Here is a 23401-nt window from a genome sequence, read left to right as displayed (position 1 = left end):
GTTAAAGTTAAACCATTCCTTTTTTATTAGATAGAAAAGGTGAAGTACTGTGGAATGTCTTTCTGTATGTTGTGAATATGTGTTGTTTCTATTGGCTAATAAATAAAGCTGCATTGGCCCATGGCAGGGCAGGATGGAGCCAGGTGGGAAAATCCAACAGAAATAGGGAGAGAAGAAGGTCAGTGAGAGAGATGTAAAACCATCATCCTAGGAGCAATATGTAATGGGATGCAGATAAAGCCACAGAACACATGGTGATACATAGATTAATAGTTATGTGTTAATTTAAGAGCTAGCTAGCAAAAGGCCTGACATAGGCATACAGTTTGTAAATAATATAAGCCTCTGAGTGATTATTTTATAAGCAGGTGCAGGACCATGGGGCCAGGTGGGATCTGAGAAACCTTCCAACTACAAGGCTGCTTGCTGAACAAACTTGAAGACATGAGTTCAAATCCCCAGAACCCATATAAGAAGCCAAGCATGGCTGAATGTGCCTATAACTAGTTCTGTGGGAAGCAGAGATGCTGTGGGATGTTCTGTATGTCAAATATGTTGCTCTTATTGGTTAAAATAAATAAAGTGCTGATTGGCCAGTAGCCAGGCAGGAAGGAAAGGGTAGGTGGGACAAGGAGGAGGAGAATTGTGGGAAGTGGAAGGCTGGTTGGAGAGACACTGCCAGCCGCCTCCATGACAAGAAAGATGTAAGGTACTGGTAAGCCACAAGCCACATGGCAAAGTATAGATTAATAGAAGTGGGCTAAATATAAGAGTAAGAGCTAGACAATGGTAGGCCTGAGCTAATGGCCAAGCAGTTTAAAGAATATAAGTGTCTTTGTGTTTATTTTATAAGTGGGCTGTCTAACAGGGCTTGGCGGGGGCTGGAGAGAAGGTCTCCAGCTACACAGAGATTGAAGGATTGTTCATACTTTTGGCTACCAGTGTAGTTCCAGGTCTAGTGAGAGAGTCTATCTCAAGAAAACAGCCTAAGAAACAATAGAAGAAGACATCTGGCCTCCACACTTTGGGTGCAAGACTCTCCAAATGCTCACACACATACAACATACTAAACAAACATATACAGACACAGACAGACACACACAGACACACAGACACACACCCCCTCACAAATGGAGGTGGGGAAGAGATATGCTTAAAAACTGGGGCCATGCCTGTTCTTTGACTGGTGGAGCCAATATCCATTATTATCATGGCAGACACTGGTCTCAGAGAATTGATTCATAAATTTGATAAAAGAATAAAAAGATACAATGAGTTCCCTTTGAAAATAATTGCAGAATTACCACAATAATATACAGAGGAGTTTTGTTGTCTTGCCACGTTTCAACTCTGTGAGGGGAACTGTGGAGGATGGTGAGCAAGCCTCCATGACAGGCCTTTGCTGAAGGTAAGCTTGGGTGATGGTACTAAATGTATGACTTAAAGGTTGCTGGGGTTTTCCTTTCTCTTTATCCATTTATCTCTTTGTTTCTTGCTAATTATTATGCATAGACAAATACAATTATCAAATTTTAATTGCGCCATCACAGACTTTGTACAAATGATCATCATAAAGTAGCATTTACATTCTGCTTTGGTAATTTTGTGGCTTAATTTGTACAAGTGAAATGCATTGTATTTGTCTTCAAAGAAGGTATTATTCCACCCAACTTCCCCCCCCCCCTTAGATTATTCATTCCAGGACTGCTTTTCTAAAAGTTTTGTGGATTCATATCAATACAATAACACATTTTGATTTTCAGTATCTTATATTCAAAATGATTTATAGTTTAAGCTGATGGTTTATCACATTCATTATTTTAACAAAATTACCCAAGAGTCTACTGTATTTGAGGCACAGTAGTAGAGCCCAAGAGTCTAATGAGATTGTGCTAATTTTCTTGGTATTAATTACAATCTATCCAATAATAACCATCAACTTTCCAGAGCTACTTTTCTCTCTTCTTTCAACTTCTAGATCTATGCATTTTCAAAAACATGTTAGACAGCTCTCCTAGTTCTAAAGATTCTTCACATCAGCATCTCCTGACTTGAGGTTGTCATCTTTGTCACACAGTGGGTCTTCATCCAAACATGCCAGTTATGAAAAGAGTGCTTATAACTACCGGAACCTAGGCATTTGGATTGGAGTTGTCTCTCATGGCTCATTCTCAGGTGCTCTTTTCCCCAATAAATCAGCAAACTTTGTAGATTCTACCTTGTGAGCAGTAACCCAAAAGTCTCTCATTTCTTTGTTTCCCAATTGTTAAAATAGTCCAACCCACTACCATCATGCACTTGTTCTAGGTGGGTCATAATTGGTTTCTGTTTCTCTCAAGGATGACCACAAGGACATCTCAGAAAAGGTAAGTCTCACTGTGTCACTTTCTCCCTAAAACCTCACAACAGCTTTCTCATTGTTTAAGGGATAAAAATCTAATTTCCTTAACCAAGTCTTCTGCAGCATCCACCACTCAGCATCTCTATGACTCTCCATCCTACTAATGTCTTGCCAATTTCCTGCCTTTCTCCATTTGAAACATGCTGCTTTCACCCAGGAGAGGGGCCCTTAACAGGCTACTTTCCTTTCCTGCAATACACCTTGGGCTCACCTAAAGAATGACTCCCTTGGCAATGGGAAGCCTTTCCTGACCTTCTAAGTTGCATTTAAGAGCCCCCAAATACATGAAAACTTTCATTTTGCCTCTTGTTTGCCTCTTGTAATACTTAACCATGATGCCATTTGCTTCTCTCATTCCTGTGACCAAATGCTTGACAACAATAATGTAAGGGCAAAATATTTATTTTGGTTCACAGTTGGAGCCTATCATGGTGGGGAAGGCATGGTGCCAGGCGGCTCTAAGGCTTTAGCAGGCATGAGGCTATTTGCTTACATCTCAGTGGGTCAGGAGACAGAGAAAGGGGAAATGCCAGTGTTCAGTTGGCTTTCTCCCCTTTCGTTTATTCAGTCTGCATCCTCAGCCTGTGGGATGGTGCCCCTCATATTTAGTTAGGTCTTCCTTTCTCAGGTAAACCTTTTTAGAAATGCCTCTGCAGATATACCCAAAGAAATGAATGCCTCATTAATGCTCCCACCAGGCCAGCCTTTCTTTTTCCTTCCTTCCTTCCTTCCTTCCTTCCTTCCTTTGTTCTTCCTTCCTTCCTTGCTTCCTTCCTTCCTTCTTTCTTATCCACCCCCACCCCCAGACAATGTTTCTCTGTGTAGCCCTGGCTGCCCTAGAACTAGCTCTGTAGACCAGGCTGGCCTTGGACTCAGAGATCCGCCTAACTCTGCCTCCCAAGTGCTGGGATTAAAGGCGTGTGCTACCACACCCAGTGGGCATTTCTTGATATAATCAAGTTGACCTTTGGAATCAGCCATCACATTTGTTATTTCTCAGGTGTCTTTCTATCAGCCTCTAAGTACAAAGGGATAGACAACCCACCTAAGCTGTTCAGAAAGTGTTGTTTGAATAAGTGCATGAGATTAATTAAGTAAATGCTTTTTGGTTTAAGAGTGGCATTTGTCTATTTATGTGTATGTGTGCATGGGCATGAGTGCCACAGCATGAGTGGAGGGGTCAAAGGACAACTTTTAGGAGTAGGTTATCTCCTTTTACCTGTGGCTCCAGGGAATCAAACTCAGATCTTCAGGCTTGGCTGCAAGGGCTTTTCCCAGCTGACTCATAAATGTTATTTTTTTTAAATATTCTTCTTTGTGTGTGTATGTATATAGCCTGAAACTTCCTATGTAGTCCAGGCTAGACTTGAACCTGTCACAGTCTCCTGTGATGACATTTTATTTGTGCTGAAATGTAGTGATATTTTATTTGTATGTTAATAAACAAAGTTTGCCTGGAGATCAGAAGACATAGACAGCCGACCATAAACAAAAGTCAGGCGGTGGTAGCACACGCCTTTAATCCCATCACATGTCAGGCAGAGTCTCTGTGTGGTCAAGGACATGGTCAAGCAGTGGTGACTCATACCTTTAATCCCAGTACCAACCATAGAGACCTGGAGGTTGGTATAGACAGACAGTGATGAGGAAGTCATGTGGTTGGGCTTAGAGCCAAGGAGAAGGCAGTACAGCAAGGCAATAAAGGCACAGGTTAGACAGGAAGAAGCTGGTTCTCTTGGGAAGCTATGGTGGCGTGGTGAGCTAAGGTTAGTTGGTGGCTATCACTATTGCTCTGATCTCGATGGCTTTCACCTCTGTATTTGGCTCTGTGTTTCTTATTTAATAAGACTATTTAGAAATTTATCTATAGTTTCCCAAGTGCTGGGGTTTAAAAGCACGTGCCACCATTGCCAGGCTATTTTTGATATTCTAATGGAGTTATTCAAAGATGCTGAGTAAGTGATGCGCATTGAAGTGGAATATACATACTATTTAAAAAAATAATTTATTTTATTTACTTGTGTGTGTGTGTGTGTGTATGTTTGATCACATGTACGTGGGTACCCTTCAAGGCTAGAAGAAGGTGTCAGATTGAACTGGAAGAAGGCAATTGAAAGGCGTGTGGTGTGGGTACTCAGAGCTGAACTCTGGTCCTCTGCAAGAACAGCAAGTGCTCTTAACTACTGAGATACCTCTCTAGCCCACTGAATGTGCTATTTTTAATGCAGTGTATGACACATAGTAAACTGAATTGGAAGGACCAAAACCGGCTAACTTCAATATCCATGGGAAGAGGGATAGCTGGGGAGATGAAAGAACACTCATGAAATACTGGAGTCTGAGCCGAGGGGAGTTATAGGTACTACATGGCATTTCATATGGCTGGATAAAAACAGCAGTACTTGGATGCATGATAGGCTGGTGGAAAAGGAAGTCACAATTACAGACAAGACCTGCTATGATTTGGATATCAAATGCTCCCTGCAAGCTCATGATTTAAATGCTTGCTCTCTAGCTAGGGGTACCATTCTGGGAGGTTCTGAGAACCTTTGGAGGGGGAGATGGGTGGAAGAAGAAGATCACATGGGTGGAGTTGTTGGGGCTGTTTGTCCCTGGCTGCATCCTGCCTTGCCTCCTCTACTTCCTGACAGACAGGAAGTAAACCACTCTCCTGTGCCACACACTTCTACTGCAGTGATACTCTGCCCAAGTGGGTGGGACTAAGTGACCATGGGCTAAACTTCTGGAAACTGTGGACCTAAGAAGACCTTGCTTCTCTTAAGGTGTTACTGTAGGCATTCTGCCATGGATGTCTCTGGTGACAAAAACAATACAGGACATGATCATCATGCTGGGTAGTTTTTATTGTCACTTCGATACAAACTCAGGAGGATGAGCCTCAATTGATGACTTTGCCTCAATCAGATAGGTTTGTGGCCATGCCTGAGAGAAATTGTCTTTATTGTTGATTGATGTGGGAGGGAACAGCCCACTGTGGGCTTTACTATTCCTAGATAAGGCCTGATATATAATGGAAGCATAATAAAGCTAGCTAAGCATGAGACAGTGGTTGAGCCAGAAATCAGCATCCCCTCCCCCCCAAAGGCTTGAGTATCTGCCCTAACGTTCCTCGGTAATGCAGTGTGACCTAAAGTATAGGCTAAATAAACCCTTTCTTCCCCTAAGTTGCTTTTAAAAATTGAATTAGAATTTTGTGAAGGTATACAATGTGTTTTGATCATGTTCACCCCCAACTCCCTCCACACCAATTCCTCTATCCTCATATCACTATTTCCTTACAAGTGTGTGTGTGTGTGTGTGTGTGTGTGTGTGTGTGTGTGTGTGTTGTCTCCCTCCAACAACTGCATCCACTCAGCACTGCTAAGATGTGTATGGGTGTGTACAATCTACTAGGACATCTTTTAAACATCAACTTTTCCAGTAGCTGTCAACTGCCAATAGCTCCCCAGCAAAGGTAACACTTCCTGGCTACTTTTCTCCTCCATGGCAGGATTTTGCCTGGTTTGATCTTGCACAGATCTCATGCATGCTGTCACAATTACGTGTTAGTTCATGAGATCTCTACATCACAACTCCTCCTCTCAAGGTTCATGGATCATCAGGAAGAGGGGAGGAAGAAAGATTGTAAGAACTGGAGTGGGGAGAGGACTACAGTGGAACAGCCCTTCCAGGACACAACAGAATAACTGCACAAATGTGATATAAGTGTTTTCCTTCATGGTGTTTGTCACAGCAACAGAAAAGCAAAATAGAACAATCATGAACCTACCTTTATTCTGGAAGCTGTAGGGGCTTAGGGAGTGAAATGATATGTTTGAAAAAAAAAATATTGTGGTGTAGGGAAGGATGACTCTGAATGGCATGAGTGCATCATTTGAGAAGGTAGGACTGCAGTTCAGGCCAGAAGTGATAAGGATCCAAGTATTGCAGAAGAGAAGCTAAACCCAAAAGGCTTGCAAAGGGCGAGGGAGGGTTAGTGAGTCAGACAAGTCTTGTGTTGGTTTTAGAATCCTGGTGGAGTTGATTGGATGGATGGTGGTCTTCCCACTGAGAGTTCTGGCTGGTTTGGAGTGATGATGGAAATAACAGGGAGGAATGAAACACTGAGGCATTTGGAGCAGTAGGACACACAGTAACTAGATCCTCAACATGAGGCTCACAAAGCTCAAGGTAACCAGTCTACAGCCATAGGGGCTCAAATACTAGTCTTACTCTGGTTCTGTCTTACCCTGCTTCTGTGTACTTCATTAAACTCCAAAGTCCTCTATGATGGTCTAGGCCAGTGGCTCACAACCATCCTAATGCTGCGACCCTTTAATGCAGTTCCTCATATGGTGGTGACTCCCAACCATAGAATTATTTTCATTGCTACTTCATAACTATAATTTTACCACTGTTACGAATCATAATGTAAATATCTACGTTTTCCAATGGTCTTGGGTGACCCCCAAAGGGATCGCGAACCACAAGTTGAGAATCTCTGCTCTATGCCCTCTTGTGTCTTAAACATTTCAGAATCCTCAGTAAGAAAAGAGATGAAAGTAGGAAAGTGCCACCATGAACAACCAACAAACCAAATAACACAGTAGAAATAAATGAAAGCATCTAGGCATTAGATGGACCTGCTGGGTGTTTCTGAAAAAACTACCACCTTTCTAGAAATTAAAAAGCAGGATTTGGGTGAGAATGGGGAACAAATGGCATTTTGAGGGGGAAGTAAGAGGAATGCATGAGAATGAGGAGGCCTTTGAAGGAAGGACATTGGAATATGAACACTAACAGAGGAAGAGGACAGCATAGCGGTGGCCATTTTAAAGCCATTTCAAGGACTGACCTGCAGTGAGTAGGAACGTCCTTTGTTACTATTCTCTGTGCTGTGGGTACCTGATCAACCCCATTGGAGCTGCTTAGTTATAGGGTCAGCATAGGACCTCCAGAGCTCCTTCGTTGACATGGCAGGCAGTCTAAAAATGTTGGGTATGTTAATCAACTCCAACGTTGCAAAGAGCAATTTTATTTGGAAGGAAAGCTTGCCATAGAAACAGGAGAGCAAGCAGTTGGGATGGAGCGTGTCATTCATGGTGAGGACAAGCTTTCTACATAAACCTCCCTGCTAATTGTACTACATAGCAATCAGCCCAGCGCCGAGACCTGGTGTGATGGACGTATTGAGCTTGTTCAACCAATTTATCAAGAATCAGAAAGCAATTGAGAACCTCAGTTGGAAGAGATTGAAGGCTGCTGTGTGGACCTCACAGACCAGGTTTCAAGGCAAATTGAGCTGAAATATCCATTTATCCTATCAGCACACTTTTTGGCATTAATGGTGGGCCACGGGGAGACTTTTGTACTTTGAACCAATGGCAGGATTTGTTGTAAGGCTCGGGGGTTCAGGTAATTTTTACTGTGGGGTTCAGGTAATTTTTACTGTGTGATCATTTGGTTTTTAAAATATGCAGTTGTTCATAATTTTCACTATAAAAATATTTTGTCACTCTGCATAGCATCTGACAGTCCTGAGAAAGGCCCGGTACGCTCTAACTTTGCAGACCGAGGAGAGCCTGATGGGATGAAGAGCAACCTCTGTTCTGGAGAAACCTTATCTACACAGTGGAGCGTGTGTGAACTCACCTGTGTGTTTCCATCAGGGACGGGCCCAGGCTGAGGGAAGTACAAAGTGAAAATGGAAGCCAATTGTGGCAGTTGCTTTGGAAACCTGGCCTGAATCAGCACACACCTGCCCTCAGCTATCCCATTCTGCAAATGACTTAGTAACGGGTGGATTCACTTTCTGAAATGATGTCTACAACCTATTAGCTGAAACCTTACAAAAGGGAAAGACTCGACTAGAGTTTTTATGAAGTTCATTCCTAGATGAACCTTAAATCCCTGCAACAGGAGGATTTCCACTGTTGCTTGTTTGGGGTGCAAGCATGGAAAATCAATGCTGATTCTCCAGGACTGATGTGGACTCTGCCTATAGCCATGTCTGGAATGCGCCAACAGAATCATGAATGTTTCCACTTATCCCTAATGCTTCCCAGAGTTTGTCTTTGTAGCATTTCAATGCTAGCTGAAAGGCACTGTCCGCTCATCTAAAACCTTAAGAACCAGGTACCCAAAGTTACCGCTCAGTTATGTGACAGATGAGATCCAATTAATCATTTCTGATTATTGTATCTACTTGGTCTAAATCCAAGACTGCTGGCAGAAAAATGCTCTCTCAGTTTCTTTCTAAACGTAAAGTTGGAAGGCTTCATCAGCTCTCTTTTTATGTGTAGCTTTTATCTTTGAAGGAAAAAGAGGTCTTAGAATTTTCATAGCAAAATTTCTCCTCCAAAGAAACCCAAAGGACATTTTAGACTACCAGAAACTGCAGTATTTCAGTTGATGAGCAGAGTAATTTTTGTATTGTCAACTTATGGCATCCATTTTTCAAAAGATTTATTTATTTTATACTTAATGTGTATGAGTGTTGGTCTGTGTGCATGTATGTGTACTACGTGTGTGTCTGGTACTCTTAGAGGTCAAATGAAGGTATCTAGTCCCCTGGAACTGGAGTTATGGATGATTGTGAGACACCATGTAAGTGCTGGAAACCAAGCCTGGGTCCTCTACCAGAGCACAAGTGCCCTTAACCACTGAGCCATTTTTCCATTATTGAGGATAACATCTCTCCATTGGTACTCAGGGGTGAAATAATAAACCCTGTGATGTTAAGGATAGCATTCTTTTTTTTTAACTTTTTTAAAAAATTATATTTGTGTTTTAATTTTACACATCAGCCATGGGTTCCCCTGTCCTCCCCCTCCCGACCCTGCCCCTACTTTCCCCCCATCCCCTCCCCTCCATTCCCATCTCCTCCAGGGCCAAGACTCCCCTGGGGATTCATTTAAACCTGGTGGATTCAGTACAGGCAGGTCCAGTCCCCTCCTTCCAGGCTGAGCAAAGTGTCCCTGTGTAAGCCCAAGGTTCCAAACAGCCAGCTCATGCATTAAGGACAGGTCCCGGTCCCACAGCCTGGATGCCTCCCAAACAGTTCAAGCTATTCAATTGTCTCACTTAAGGATAGCATTCTTAATTCTACAATTTAAATTTTTCATTTTACTTTCATAACCAGGAGCTGAAATCTTTGCTTCAAAATTTCAGTGAACCTGCAACACTATTCTGTCTATGTCGTGGGAAGTACATGGTAAATTAATACATTTTGATGGTATCAGGCTCTTAAAACTTGTGACTGATTGGGTTCTCATTCTACAAAACTATATGACCTGGAGGAACAGACTAAGACCTGGTAGGAGTCCTGTAGACCTCAATATGCCTCATAATTGGCGTGAAGGAGTTCCATCAGTGATGGGCGTGGAAAGGGTGTGTGGCTACTTCTGTAGAGGACTCCGTGATGACCTAAACAAATCAGTTCAGAAGAATTGAGGAAAACGGAGTATCCAAGGAGAAGACAGACTTCACAGACCAAACCCCTTAGCTCTGAGTCCTGAGTGCTGGGTTATTGTGAACCTTCAGAGAGGTAAACTTACAGTGCAGGTAACAACAGCATCTTTAGTTATTTGAAATGCCTGCCATTATCAGAAATATGACCCGTGGGCACATGACTGGCTTCACCATGTTCCCGCCATCCTAAGTCCCCTATCATGGTAGACCATACACTCTGGAGCTGGAAGCCAAATGTACTTTGCTCTCCTTAGGTTGCTCTGTCGAATGTTTGCTCACAGCAATAAGACTGGGGCTCAATTCAGTTATGGAAATGAAGACATGCGACTTTCCTTTTTTCATTTGTAGAGACACTGCCATTTAAAGGAACTTTCAAAATTTTTATGAGTTTTTGATCATTTTCTAATTTTTTTTGGCTCCAAAATTCCTTTGAATATACTAATTACCTTTTCATTTAACAATCTACACATGGTAATTCCAGTGTGGAAGGTCTGAGTGGTTCTCTTGCCTGTTTTTCCTGCTCGTTCTTGCTTATAGGTGCCTTGTTTCTTTGTGTGCTTAGGCACCTTGAGTCCATGCTGCTCATGGCATTTAAAAAAAAAAAAAAAAAAGGATTTCTGAGGATTCCCCAAGAGCTAATAAAATCAAGGTTCTTCCCTTTGGAGAAAGTCGCCATTTGCTTCTAAGGACAAGTAGATTTAGCATCAGTTTGGTGACCCTAAGCTGCATTTGATTCTTGGGAGTAATACAACTTTGAGACTTTGTAGCGCTTAGAAATGAGTTTTCCCTTTTCTTTTCTTCCCGCTTGGCCTTTGTTCTGGGTTAAAGCAACTTCCCAATGGCTATGGGAGGGGACTCACTTTTTTTTTTTTTTTTATAGTAGAGCCTTTCCTGTTTCAGTTAACATGGTGTTTTCCTGTTAGAGCCTTCCTTTGAAGAGCCGTGGGATCTGATTTCACCCACCTCACCCTGTGCATCCAATGAAGCCAGTTAGTCTCATAGTCTGAGCAGGCAACCACTGTTGGGACAAAACCAGCTTCCTGTGAGTGGCTTACTTTTTATTTCCTTACTCTTGCTTTTGGCATTACTGTATCCTGGCTTATTAATGTTTTCAATAAAGATGAAAACATACCTTACTCAGTACTTCAGTCATTTTCAGTGGAAGGGTTGGGGTGAGTAAATGAGACAATCATAACTGGATACCAGAAGTCAGACCCACATATGGGCAGGAAAATTCATGTTCCTATAGTGAGGTCAAGAAAAATGAGTGGTCTGAAGTTAGAGCTGATGGAGTAACAGTCCTCCTTGTAAAGCTTCTTCTGTGGTTTGGATCAGAAGTAAACTCACATTGATACATCTAGACAAGTTTATTTAGTTAGTTTTTTTCTTTCTCTCACTCCTGAGCCCCGGCTAGTGTCATACTCTCACAGAGATCTATTGGACCTATACATCCTGAGTGCTGAGATTAAAAGCATGTTCGACCATACCCAATAAGACAAAGTCTTCTTGTAAGGGCAATAGAGTTATTTAAGGAGCTTGTATAAGAAAATTTTAACGATATGCATATTGTTATATCAGATAAAATGTAGCTGGTTCATAGAGAAAGAAACTGAGCAGCTCAGTTGGAAGAAATGGAAAGCTGCCATGTGAACCCCACAGACCAGGTGTCAAGGCTAACTGAGCTCTTGTGAAGTGAGAGAGCAATTAGAAGAGACAGCATCATGGCCATATGCAGTCATGATGGGCTGAAGGGACACAGACCTTTCTGCTCTGTACAACAAAGGGGCTTGGTTTTGATTTTTATACGTTTTTGGAGGGTACAGTGGTAGGGTTGGGTTTGGGCAAGCTCCAGACCATGTGACCTAGCCCAAGAGGCTAGAACTGATAAAGATAGTTGTAATTCACAGTTATAGGGAAGAGGGCAGGCCTGCAGCTGTGAACCGGGACTGTAGGGCCACAGCACACTATCAACTCTCTGTCCCAGAGAGAGAGACTGCAGGGAGAGAGTGTCCTAATTTCCAGGGAAGAGAGATGTACCTGGAAGGTCTCCTACTATGATCTATTGCAATAACTAGTTTTTCCTTTAAAAATTTGGGTCTTTGATTCCAAACAGAATCCAAAGCACAAACAGGAAACAAATCAAGAAGCTGATATTCATAATTATATTCTGAATTTTCACTAAAATAAAAACTCCTTTACTTTGAATTTTGACATTGAGACAGAGCACAGCTGTTTCTGTTATGAGCTTAATTGAATTAGTTTTACCACTCCTATGGAAGGAAGTGAGACCAATAGGAGATCAACTTCCTGTTGTGGAATGTGTGTCTCTCAGAGGTGATCATGCCTACAGAAAATGTGAATTCCTCAAGGGACAGGACTATCTGTCCATCTTACTCACTACTATATTTTCAAGGCCAAAAATAGGTCTCAGGTGAGCGGTGGCTGAATTAATATGTACCAAATGCAGACAATAAGGGGAATAAAGAACTTGCAGGGAGTTCGTCTGAGCCGAGTGTGTAAAGGACTGTCCTGAGGCTAGCCGGTAAGGAGGACCTGGCTACAGCTTGAGGATGTTTTGAGGTTTGGTGGGTAATTATGTATTGTTCATAAGGATACTGTCCTAGTTAGCTTAATTGTTAACCTGACACAGCCTAGAGCCATCTGAGAAGTCATCAACTGAGGAAGTGCCTAGATCAGATCGTCTGCTAGTCTGCCAGGGTTGTGTTGATTATTAATTAATGAAGAACAACCTGGACCACTCTAGGAAGCACCATCTCTAGGTAGATGGTCTTTAGATATGTAAGAAAGCTAGGTAAGAATGAACCGGTGAACAAGCCAGCCAGTAAACAGTGTTCCTCTGCAGTTTCTGCTTCAAGTTCCTACTTGAGTTCCTGCTCTGACTTCCCTCAATGGTGACCTGTCACCTGGGTGATGAAATGAGCCCTTCCTCCCTTGAGCTGCCTTTGGCTAAGGTGTTTTTATCACAGCAACAGAAAGAAAACCAGAACAGAAGCCTTGAAGTGGGACAGAGGTTGTTTGAAAACATATCTGAACGTTAGCTTGTAGCAGCATGCTTGAGTTTAACACAAAGAGGCGAATGCCACTGAAAGAACATATCATGCCTGCCATAGGGAGCAAGCTACAATGTCAGGTGGTAGAAAGAAGCCTTAGTGGGAAACTTTATTGGGTTGTGAAAAGCCAACAATTCAGATACTGGTTACTGGCCAGTGGGCTTAGGGCTCTGGAGGGTCTCCAGCCTGCTATCTTAACCTGAAATAGTGTAGAGCAAATACTGGCTTGTTGACTGAGCGCTTGGGTAGGGGTGGAGGTCTGGGGATGTAGACTGGGTTGGTTGGTTTGCACATTGAAACGTATCCTTAGAGCCCAAATGAACCCTTAGCTTTCCTGCTGCTACCTGAGTTAGCTTTATGATCGAAGACACCAGAGGATTATACAAATGAAACCTTGGTTTGGAACTTGGTTGTTGAAGTTTTGCCTGATGAGCTTTTTTTTTTTTTTTTTTTTTTTTTTTTGGCAGTGCACTGGCAATAATTGGCAGACCTAGATCAAGAGGGTCAGGTTGAGATGTCAATCCTTTGTCTAGTGTGCTCAGGTCATAGAGTTGATTTCAGTCATGCTTAAGGTAATATGCTCAAAGGGTTTCTAGATAAAACAAACAAACAAACAAACAAACAACATAGTTTCCTTGTGGGCAGATTTAATCCTAAAAAGCCATAATCATGAAAGGTGAAATCTTGAAAGATAAGAACCCCCAGAGATATTTTTATTAAAAAAAATCTTAATCCTGGATAATTAAAATCCCAACTGTTGAAACCCTGACACTGAAATTCTTTTAAGATTTTTTTGTAGCTTTGACTGCAATTCTCATTTTGGGAAAAATGCCTTATAGGGAGATATAAAAGCTAGTTGTGGGGCAGGGTTGTAATTTTTGGTTGTACACAGGATAGTTGTCACTATGATTATTCAATTGTCATAGTTCTGCTCCTTCATTCCTTTGTACATAGAGTCCTGCTTGCCAAAACAAAACAACAGCCGAAAGCCACACTTTATCAGAAAGTTAAAAGTAATTAATAAAGCACATTCTTCATATTGGCAAATGATGGCATTCTCATCCATTTAAAAATTTTTATTTTTAAAATTTGTGTAAATCATATGTCTTAGTTTGGGTTTGTGCATGTAAGTGTCAATAAATACTTTTTGTCACTCTTATGATATTTAAAAAATGAACACAAATAAAAATGGGGCTGAGGAGAAAGCTTGGTCAATATTGTGCTTGTGGTATAAACTTGAGGAGCTGAGTCTGGATCCTTAGCACCCATATAAAAATCTGGGTGCAGAAGTGTGCCTGCAATCCCAGAGCTGAAGAGGTCAGAGACAGGAACTGAAACAGGCAAATGCCTGTAATCTAGTGGTCAACCAGCCTCTCTGAATCAGAGAGCTCCAGGTTCAGTGAGAGACCCTGTCTCAAAAAATAAGATGGAGAGCAATTGAGGAAGATTCCAGATGTTTACCTCTGGCCCATGCACACATATATTTGCTGGCATCTGTGCACATACCCATGCAAACAGGTACACATATCATTCACACAAGCAATTCTACATACATACATACATACATAGTAAGAAAAGGAAAAAAATAAATTTATTTTTTCTATAATTGTAGTTTTGGGATTTTGATATTTTGGATTTTATGGTGTTTGGGATTCCATCATTCAGAATTATGGTGTTTGGGATCTTTTCATGAAGAATTATGGATCAAACTCCGTTTTCTTCTAAGATTCTGAGTTCTCAAAGATTCTGCGCCTGAACTAAGCACTCTCTGCTTTGAATTTATCATCCACCATTTAAACTTACAGTTCTTAGCAATCTCATTGCAACCTCAGATGAAGCAGCATAATGAAGTGGTACCCACACCTGGGGAAGTCATGCTAGCCAATTTCCCCATTCCAAGGCCCTGCCTTCCACAAGAGGCAGCCAGCCTCTGGCTCTCCTTTTTCTTTCTTTCTTTCTTTCTTTCTTTCTTTCTTTCTTTCTTTCTTTCTTTCTTTCTTTCTTTCTTTCTTTCTTTCTTTCCTCTCCCTTCCTTCCTTCCTTTCTTTTTTATTTTTACTTTTTTTTTTTTTGGTTTTTGAGACAGGGTTTCTCTGTGTAGCTTTGGTGTCTTTCCTAGATCTCCCTCTGTAGACCAGGCTAGTCTTGAACTCACAGAGATCCACCTGGCTCTGCCTCTCGAGTGCTGGGATTAAAGGCGTGCACCACACCTCCCTGCCATCTAAGAGTTGTTACTGAACCCAAGAAGGTATCTTCTTTAGACACTTGCTATTTACTTACTATAGGAAAGGAGAAGGAAAGAAATCAGTATTTAGGGTCACTTATGCATACTATCATATCATCTGCAAATAGTGAAAGTTTGACTTCTTCCTTTTCAATTTCTATCCCTTTGATCTCCTTTTGTTGTCTTATTGCTCTAGCTAGAACTTCAAGTACTATATTGAATAAATATGGGGAGAGTGGACAGCCTTGTCTTGTTCCTGATTTTAGTGGAATCACTTTGAGTTTCTCTCCATTTGATGGTGGCTGTTGGCTTGCTGTAAATTGCCTTTATTATGTTTAGGTATGTTTCTTGTATTTCTGATCTCTCTAAGACCTTTATCATAAAGGGGTGTTGGATTTTGTCAAAGGCTTTTTCAGCATCTGAGATGATCATGTGTTTTTTTTTTCTTTCAATTTGTTTATATGGTGTATTACATTGACAGATTTTTGTATGTTGAACCATCCTTGCATCCCTGGGATGAAGTCTACTTGGTCATGGTGGATAATTGTTTTTGATATGTTCTTGTATTTGGTTTGCCAATATTTTGTTGAGTATTTTTGCATCAATGTTCATGAGGGAGATTGGTCTGTAATTCTCTTTCTTTGTTGCATCTTTGTGTAGTTTGGGTATCAAAGTAACTGTAACCTCATAAAATGAGTGGTAATGTTCCTTCTGTTTCTATTGTGTGGAACAATTTGAAGAGTATTGGTATTATCTCTTCTTTGAAGATCTGGTAGAATTCTGTGCTGAAACCATCTGGTCCTGGGCTTCTTTTGGTTGGGGGACTTTTAATGACTGTTTCTATTTCTTTAGGGGTTATTGGTCTGTTTAAATGGTTTATTTGGTCTTGATTTAACTTTGGTATGTGGTACTTATCCAGAAAATTGTCCATTTCTTTCACATTTTCCAATTTTGTAGAGTAGAGGTTTTTGAAGTATGACCTGATGATTCTCTGGATTTCCTCATTGTCTGTTGCTATGTCCCCCTTTTCATTTCTGATTTTGTTAATTTGGATTCTCTCTCTCTCTCTCTCTCTCTCTCTCTCTCTCTCTCTCTCTCTCTGCCTGCCTGCCTTTTGTTTAATTTGGATAGGGGTTTGTCTATTTTGTTGATTTTTTTCAAAGAACCAACTCTTTGTTTCACTGATTCTTTGTATTGTTCTCTTTGTTTCTATTTCATTGATTTCAGTCCTCAATTTGATTATTTCCTGCAATGACATCATGAAATTTGCAGGCAAATGGATGGAACTAGAAAATATCATCCTGAGTGAGGAAACTCAGACTCAGAAGGACAAACATGGTATGTATTCACTCATAAATGGATACTAGATACAATCAGACTGCAACCCACAGATCCAGGGAGGCTACCTAGCAGGGGGGATCCTAGGATGACTGTGGCTTATAATAAGTTTTGATTTTGCCAAATCACTGGGCAAGCCTTAGTGAAACATTTCACTGTTAGGATAAGAATTTGTACCGTATTGAGGTGATGAAAGAAAATGCTGGGTATACTTTCAGGAGGGGAGGCTAAAATCATTTTAGATTATGGATTAGCCTATAGAAAAATGTCTGCTGTAAATCAAACAATGAAGGGGAAGATGAATAGGAATCTCACTTACACAACTTAAGTAAACCATAGCTCTCTGAACTGATGAAGATAGGTATCTTCTGTATCCCAGAATCTAATCAATATTTATATGTATAATTCAGCTATTATTTGGCTTATTGGGAAATGTTATCATTTTTACTATTTTCTACAGAGAAAATACTTTTCAGTTTCAAATAACCCCAGAGACTTGAATTATAACCTGTTTTTATGTTAAAAAAATCCAGTATTTATTGCGTGCTTTCAATGGGCTAGCCCTTTGAATCATGCTTTAAATTTAACTTATATTTAAAAAATTTATTTTATAGGCCTTTAGTTTTAGCTGAGCTGATTAAAGAACAGTACATTTAATTTATTTAGAGACAGGGTCTCTCTTATCTCAAGCTAACCTAGGACTTTGCCTCCATCTCTCCTATCTTATCTATGTGGTGCTAGGACCAAACCCAGGGCCTTATGCTAGGCAAACACTACTACCAACTGAGCTATATCCCAAACCCGGAGCTTGTCATGCTGTGTCATTTGGAGGAAAGATGAGGAAGTTGACTCAGAACACAAGAGTAAGATAAGCACGTTAACTAGGCTTCCTTCTGACCTGACCCCGACCCCTGTACAGATCACCTGCTACAGCCTCCTGTGAAGAGGCTTGTGGAATGGGATGAGGATAATGCCAAGTGGTACCAACTAAATTGGAATATTTTGTCTAAGTCCAACCCCTGACAAGTCCACTGAAAGAAAGAGATAGAAAGCTGGCAGAGGAGAAGGGCAGCTTTTCCTGAACTGGTGAACTGTGGCCTGCCAGTGATTCAGAGCTGTTATTCAGGCACAAAAATGATGAGTTTGAAAAACCACTAAAATTTGAAAGTATTTTCCATGCTCTAATTGTAACTATATGAAAATAGGTATTCAAATGAGTTGTAAGTGGAAGGAAGCATGCAATAATGAAAACAGATGTTTGTTAAAGTGATGAATTCGGGTTTGGACCCCACTCAAGATGTCTTACATGCTCCTGCATCTAAAAAAATGGCTGACAGGTTGACTGGACCATCCTATTGGAAGAGGATTGTTTGGTTGTCATTAGTTTGGACATGATTGGGACCTCATCTGCATGAAGGTGGATGAGGGTCTATACAGCATTGCCAACAAGAAATGGAAGATAGTGGAAGATCTTCCTTATCTTGTGTGAACCCTATTTGGATATCCCGGCTGTTTTAAAGAAAACGATGTTGGTGCTGCTAGTCCTCTGTGGTGCCCTTTCTGCTTCTCAGTCTGAACAGGCTTCTACTCACAGCCCATCTGAACATCTGCTGTGCTTGCCCAGCTGACCTGATGAGCACTCAACACTGTAACCTTCTTTGCCTTCCTGAGAACTACCAGATGACATATTATTTCTATCATGGCCTCTCTTGCCCCCAGCTCTCCCATATTGCTGAGGACAGGGGTGGGAAGACCATGGGTTATGCCCTGGCCAAAATGGAAAAGGATACTGATGGTGTCTCTCATAGACATATCACCTCACTGGCTCCAAGTGGTGTCTCGGCCTGACCCAGAAACTGATGGGCCTCATGGGCCATGATGGAGAATTTCGGAGTGAAGTATGTACCCCTGAATGTCAGGAATAACAACCAAGCAGCCTTGCATCTTTATTCCAACACTCTCAGCTTCCATGTTATTGAGGTGGGCCCAAGTGCTAGGCAGATGGAGAATGCATGTATGCTATAAAGTGAGCTCTCTCACAGAGAGCAGGTGGACTGAGATGGCAATAGGTGATGCAGAAAGGCAGATATGTGGTTCCAGATTCCAGGGAGAACCAGGAAGCTCAGGGCAGCACACTTCTTGGTTCTGAAGAATAGCAGGCTTTTGTAGCCTGCCAGTCCCCAAATCATGACATGGAGATTCATTAGTTATGAATGCTCAACCTTAGCTTAGGCTTGTTTCTTGTTATTTCTTATAACTTAATTTAACCTGTTTCTCTTTGTTTACATTTTTGCCTTGGGGCTTTTTACCTTTCTTTCATTCTGTATGTCCTGCTTACACTGCTTTCTCATTGTCTGTCTGTCTCCTGCCTGGCTGGCTGGCTGGCTGGCTGGCTGTGGGAGGTGTCTCCCTCTCTTTCTCCCTCATTCTCTCCCATTCTTTCTCTAGCCTAGCTTCTTCCTCCTACTTATTCTCTCTGCCTGCCAGCCCCGCCTATCCCTCCTCTGCCTAGCTATTGGCTGTTCAGCTTTTTTTTAGACCAATCAGGTGCCTTAGGTGGGCAAGGTAAAACAGCAACACATCTTTACATCATTAAACAAATGCAGCACAAACAAACGTAACACATCTTTGCCTAGTTAAACAAATGCAGCACACCTTTACATAGTTAAAGTAATATTCTGCAACATAAACAAATGTAATAACTTTACATAGCTAAAGTAACATTCCACAACACTGAAGAGCCTGCCATCAGGAGAACCTGACCAGAGATAACAGTGGCAGGGACAGCAAATATATCTCTGATGTCCAAGATGGCTCACAGGACCTGGAATCTACCTCCTAGAGCCTGCTTGAGCATTACAGGTCCTTGTATTTTGGGCACATTTTTTTTTCTGAACCCTAGCTGTGCTTTGTTGTATCTGTTCTGGGGTCATTTCAAGGCTTAACAGAAACCTTACACATGAGCTACTGTGATCATGAAGGCGTACATACACATGGAACCTGCTGTTCAGGGGCCAGGGAAGTTTAAGGACGGCCATGGTGGCCCCTTCCTTGGCTGCTACCATGTTGCATTGTATTCTGTTCGCAGTCGTCCTGCACTGGTTGTGTGTGTCCTGAAGATTGTCAACTAGAATGTCAAATAGAAAGTGGGGACAACCCAGAAAGCTCCCCAGCTTTCAGCGTTTGCCATTATTTATCTGGGCTTTTATTTTTGGAGTAGTCAGGGCCATCGGGCTAGTCCTCATGCCCTCTGCCTCTGTCTGGTGGGAGATAATTACTCTTGGTTTCTCAGACAACTGCCCATGTCCTGCCCACCCCCTCCTTTTGAAAAAGAACGTGTCCTTTTCCAGTGGTAGGTGGCAGTAAGTGTTAGATTTTTTTTTTAAACGGGGACAATTGTCTTTATTTTCTTTCATAAGTTTGTCCATTCAGTCCTACCTTACCCTCTAATAATTTATACTTTCATGGTCTCTTTTCTACATGTTACACTATCCTGCTGACATATTTATTTACATATGTGCATATATTATTGCCGAGATTCTGTATATGATGCAGAATGTGTGGAGTTTTCTTCTGAGAACGTGTGACCTTTCTTAATGCTATACATTTTAAGTCCATCCATTGTCACTCAGATTTTGTGACCACATTTTTTTTTTAGAGCTGAATAGATTTGTAACAACTGCAGAAAGAGCTTGAAGTACAAAAAATAATTTCATTACAGATTTTTGGGATGGAGGCAGTGCTGTGGATATCGCTCTGTGTAAATAAAGTTCTGAATGGCCAGTGGCCAGGCAGGAAGTATAGGCGGGACAAGAGAGTAGAGAATTCTGGGAAGTAGAAGGTTGGAGGGAGACACCGCCAGCCACCGCCATGAGAAGCAACATGTAAAGACACTGGTAAGCCACAAGCCATGTGGCAAAGTATAGACTAACAGAAATGGGTTAATTTAAGAGAGAAGAAGTAGATAACAAGAAGCCTGCCATGGCCATACAGTTTGTAAACAATATAAGTTTCTGTGTGCTTTCTTGGTTGGGTCTGAGTGACTGTGGGACTGGCGGGTAAGAGAGATTTGTCCTGACTGTGGGCCAGGCAAGAAAACTCTAACTACAAGGCAGTGCTGTCATTATAAAAATTACTTTTCATAAAGCATTTGTAATTGTGTTAAAGAACCTCATGTGTACCTTTTGTGGCATGGTTGCACTGTGACCTCTGCGGCCTTTTTCTGTAGACTACTCCCAGCTAAAAGCCCTCTCTTTGTTTCCACTAACTAAGCTTTTGGTGAGTGTACACTCATTTCGGTTTCTGTAAATAATAATTCATTCCTAGACCATTAAACCAAGATAACTGTTTCTTCTTTTTTTACAGACTTTCTTCTTCTTCTTCTTCTTCTTCTTCTTCTTCTTCTTCTTCTTCTTCTTCTTCTTCTTCTTCTTCTTCTTCTTAATTTAATTTAATTCCACATATAGGTGTTAGATTTTTACACAGGCAGAACTTGTAGAACTTAAGGAAAGGACAAGCAGAGATTAAATTGCAATCTCTAACCTGAAAAACTAAAAATATACAAAAGGGGAAAAAGTGGTAAGCTCACTGAAGGCTGTAAAAAATTCTGCTACTTACGATGTTATTAGCTTCATGATAAAGTAAATAAAGAAATGTCATCTGAGAATTTGATTGCCCTTTCCTTTTCATTAAAAGTATTTTTTCATTCCCTGGGAACTGATAGGCCACATCAGCCAGGGAAATATGTAGGCTAACTGCAGATTTTCACTTCTCCCTCCTCTTCTCCAAGTCCATCCCTTCCAACAGTCTTACCCTCAGCTCATAGTTGACACCTCTTGTGGTCCTATAAACTCTTAGAGACTGTAGAGTTCCCCCAGACTACTATATCCAGAACAACTTTTAATCACAATATATGGAAAAAAGGTATTCCATGATAAAACAAAATTTAAGCTGTATCTATCTATAAGTCCAGTCCTACAGAATATACTAGAAGGAAATCTTCAACCCAAAGAGGTTAACCACACCCAAGAAAATACAGGGAATAAATAACTCCATGCCAGCAAAACAAATCTGGGAAAACACACACATACACACACACACACACACACACACACACACACACACACCCCTACCTCCACCTCCTCACACCAACTACACACACACAATAAACACTGCTCATTGATAACTCTCAACATCCCAAGGACACTTACTAACAGAATGGATATGTAAAGAGGCTCCATTCTGCTGCATCCAAGAAACACACCTTAACATCTAGGATAGATATCACCTCAGGGTAAAAGATTGGAAAAAGATATTCTAAGCAAATGGATCTAAGCAGCAAGCTGGTATAGCCATTTTAATATTTGACAAAATAGACTTCAAACCAAAACTAATCAGAAGAGATAGGGAAAGACACTATTATACTCATTAAAGGAAAAGTCTACCAAGAGAAGGACATTGAATTCTTAATAACTATGTACCAAATGCAAGGCATCCAATTTCATAAAAGAAACACTACTAAAGCTAAACTCACATATTGACCCTCACACACTGATAATGGGAGACTTCAGTACCCTACTCTCACCAGAGATAGGTCATCCAGGCAAAAACTGATCAGAGAAAATACTAGAGATAACTGATGTCATAAACCAAATTGACCTTACAAATATTGACAGAACATTTCATCCAAACACACACAAAATATACTTTCTTCTTAGCTCATGGAGCTTTCTCCAATATTGACCATATCCTTGGACATAAGCACACAACAGACACAAGAAAATCAAAATAACACCTTGTGTCTTGTTTGACCATCACAGATTGAAGCTTAATATCCACAACAGAAACAACAGAAAACTCATAAATTCATGGACTCTGAACAACTCATTAAGGAATGAAAAATAGGTCAAGACAGAAATGAAAGACTTTCTAGAGTTGAATGAAAACACAACATACCTAAATGTCTGGGACACAATGAATGTGCTTCTAAGAGGCAAGTTTATAGCACTAAATGCCTACATAAAAACAATCGGAGAGATCTCATACTAGTCTTAGCAGCACACCAGAAAGCTCTAGACCAAAAAGAAGCAGCCCCACCCAAAAGGAGTAGAGGTCAAGAAATAATCAATCTCAGGGTTGGAATCAATAAAACAGAAACAAACCAACAAACCCCACCAAACAAAAACGAATACACAGAATCAAGGAAACAAAGAGTTTTTTTTTTTTTTTTTTGTTGTTGTTGTTGTTGTTTGTTTTGTTTTGAGAAAATCAGTAAGGTTGACAAACCCTTATAGAAATTAACCCCTAGTGAAATAGAAGCAGTCATTAAAAGTTTTCTAACAACAACAAAAAGCCCAGGGCCAGATGGTTTTAGTGCAGAATTCTACCAAACTTTCAAGGAAGAGCTAATGCCAGGACTCAAATTATTTCACGAAACAGAAAGAGAAGGAACATGGACCAATTCACTTCACAAGGCCACAATTACACTGATACCTAAACCATTGGAGGAACGGCCAGAATGGAGTCTTGGGCGAGGAGAATTCCGAGTTCTTGTGAGAAAACTCCAAGTAAAGAAGACAAGTGTCTTGTGACCTCAGTTTTTTCAGAACACAGAATTGTTCTTGGAATGTGTTTTTTTGGTCCCTCCCAGGTGTAGTTGATAAGAGTGGGTTTACTTTATTCATTGCAATCAGCTATTGTTATTCGTTTATATGCCTCTATGGAAAAACATGTTTTGCCATATGCAATTTGTTATTATGATTATATTCAGCTTGAACTCATGAGAACTTCACTCATGTGACCTTTCTTAACTCTCAGAGTTTGTCTGATGCTCTGAACAAAGTTTGGCTATCGCATGAGACTTTAGTCCGAGTCACTTTTAGGCTTTGTTCCCCCAGG

General features: G+C 41.0%; 1 protein-coding gene and 2 pseudogenes across 2 annotated transcripts in view; 2 read left to right on the top strand and 1 right to left on the bottom strand.

Moving 5' to 3' along the window:
• The window catches only part of LOC118585520 (IQCJ-SCHIP1 readthrough transcript protein), a 745628-nt gene that overhangs the window by 192932 nt on the left and 529295 nt on the right, over nt 1-23401 (bottom strand). The gene's annotated exons all lie outside the window — the stretch shown is intronic.
• Nucleotides 17802-17993, top strand: LOC118585524 (annotated as a pseudogene).
• LOC118585494 lies at nt 18031-18660 on the top strand (annotated as a pseudogene).

This window comes from Onychomys torridus, chromosome 6, assembly GCF_903995425.1.
Source record: "Onychomys torridus chromosome 6, mOncTor1.1, whole genome shotgun sequence".
NCBI classification, from domain to species: Eukaryota; Metazoa; Chordata; class Mammalia; order Rodentia; family Cricetidae; genus Onychomys; species Onychomys torridus.
The sequence above is the reverse complement of the archived record's forward strand: the minus strand, read 5'-3'. Positions and strand labels throughout refer to the sequence as shown.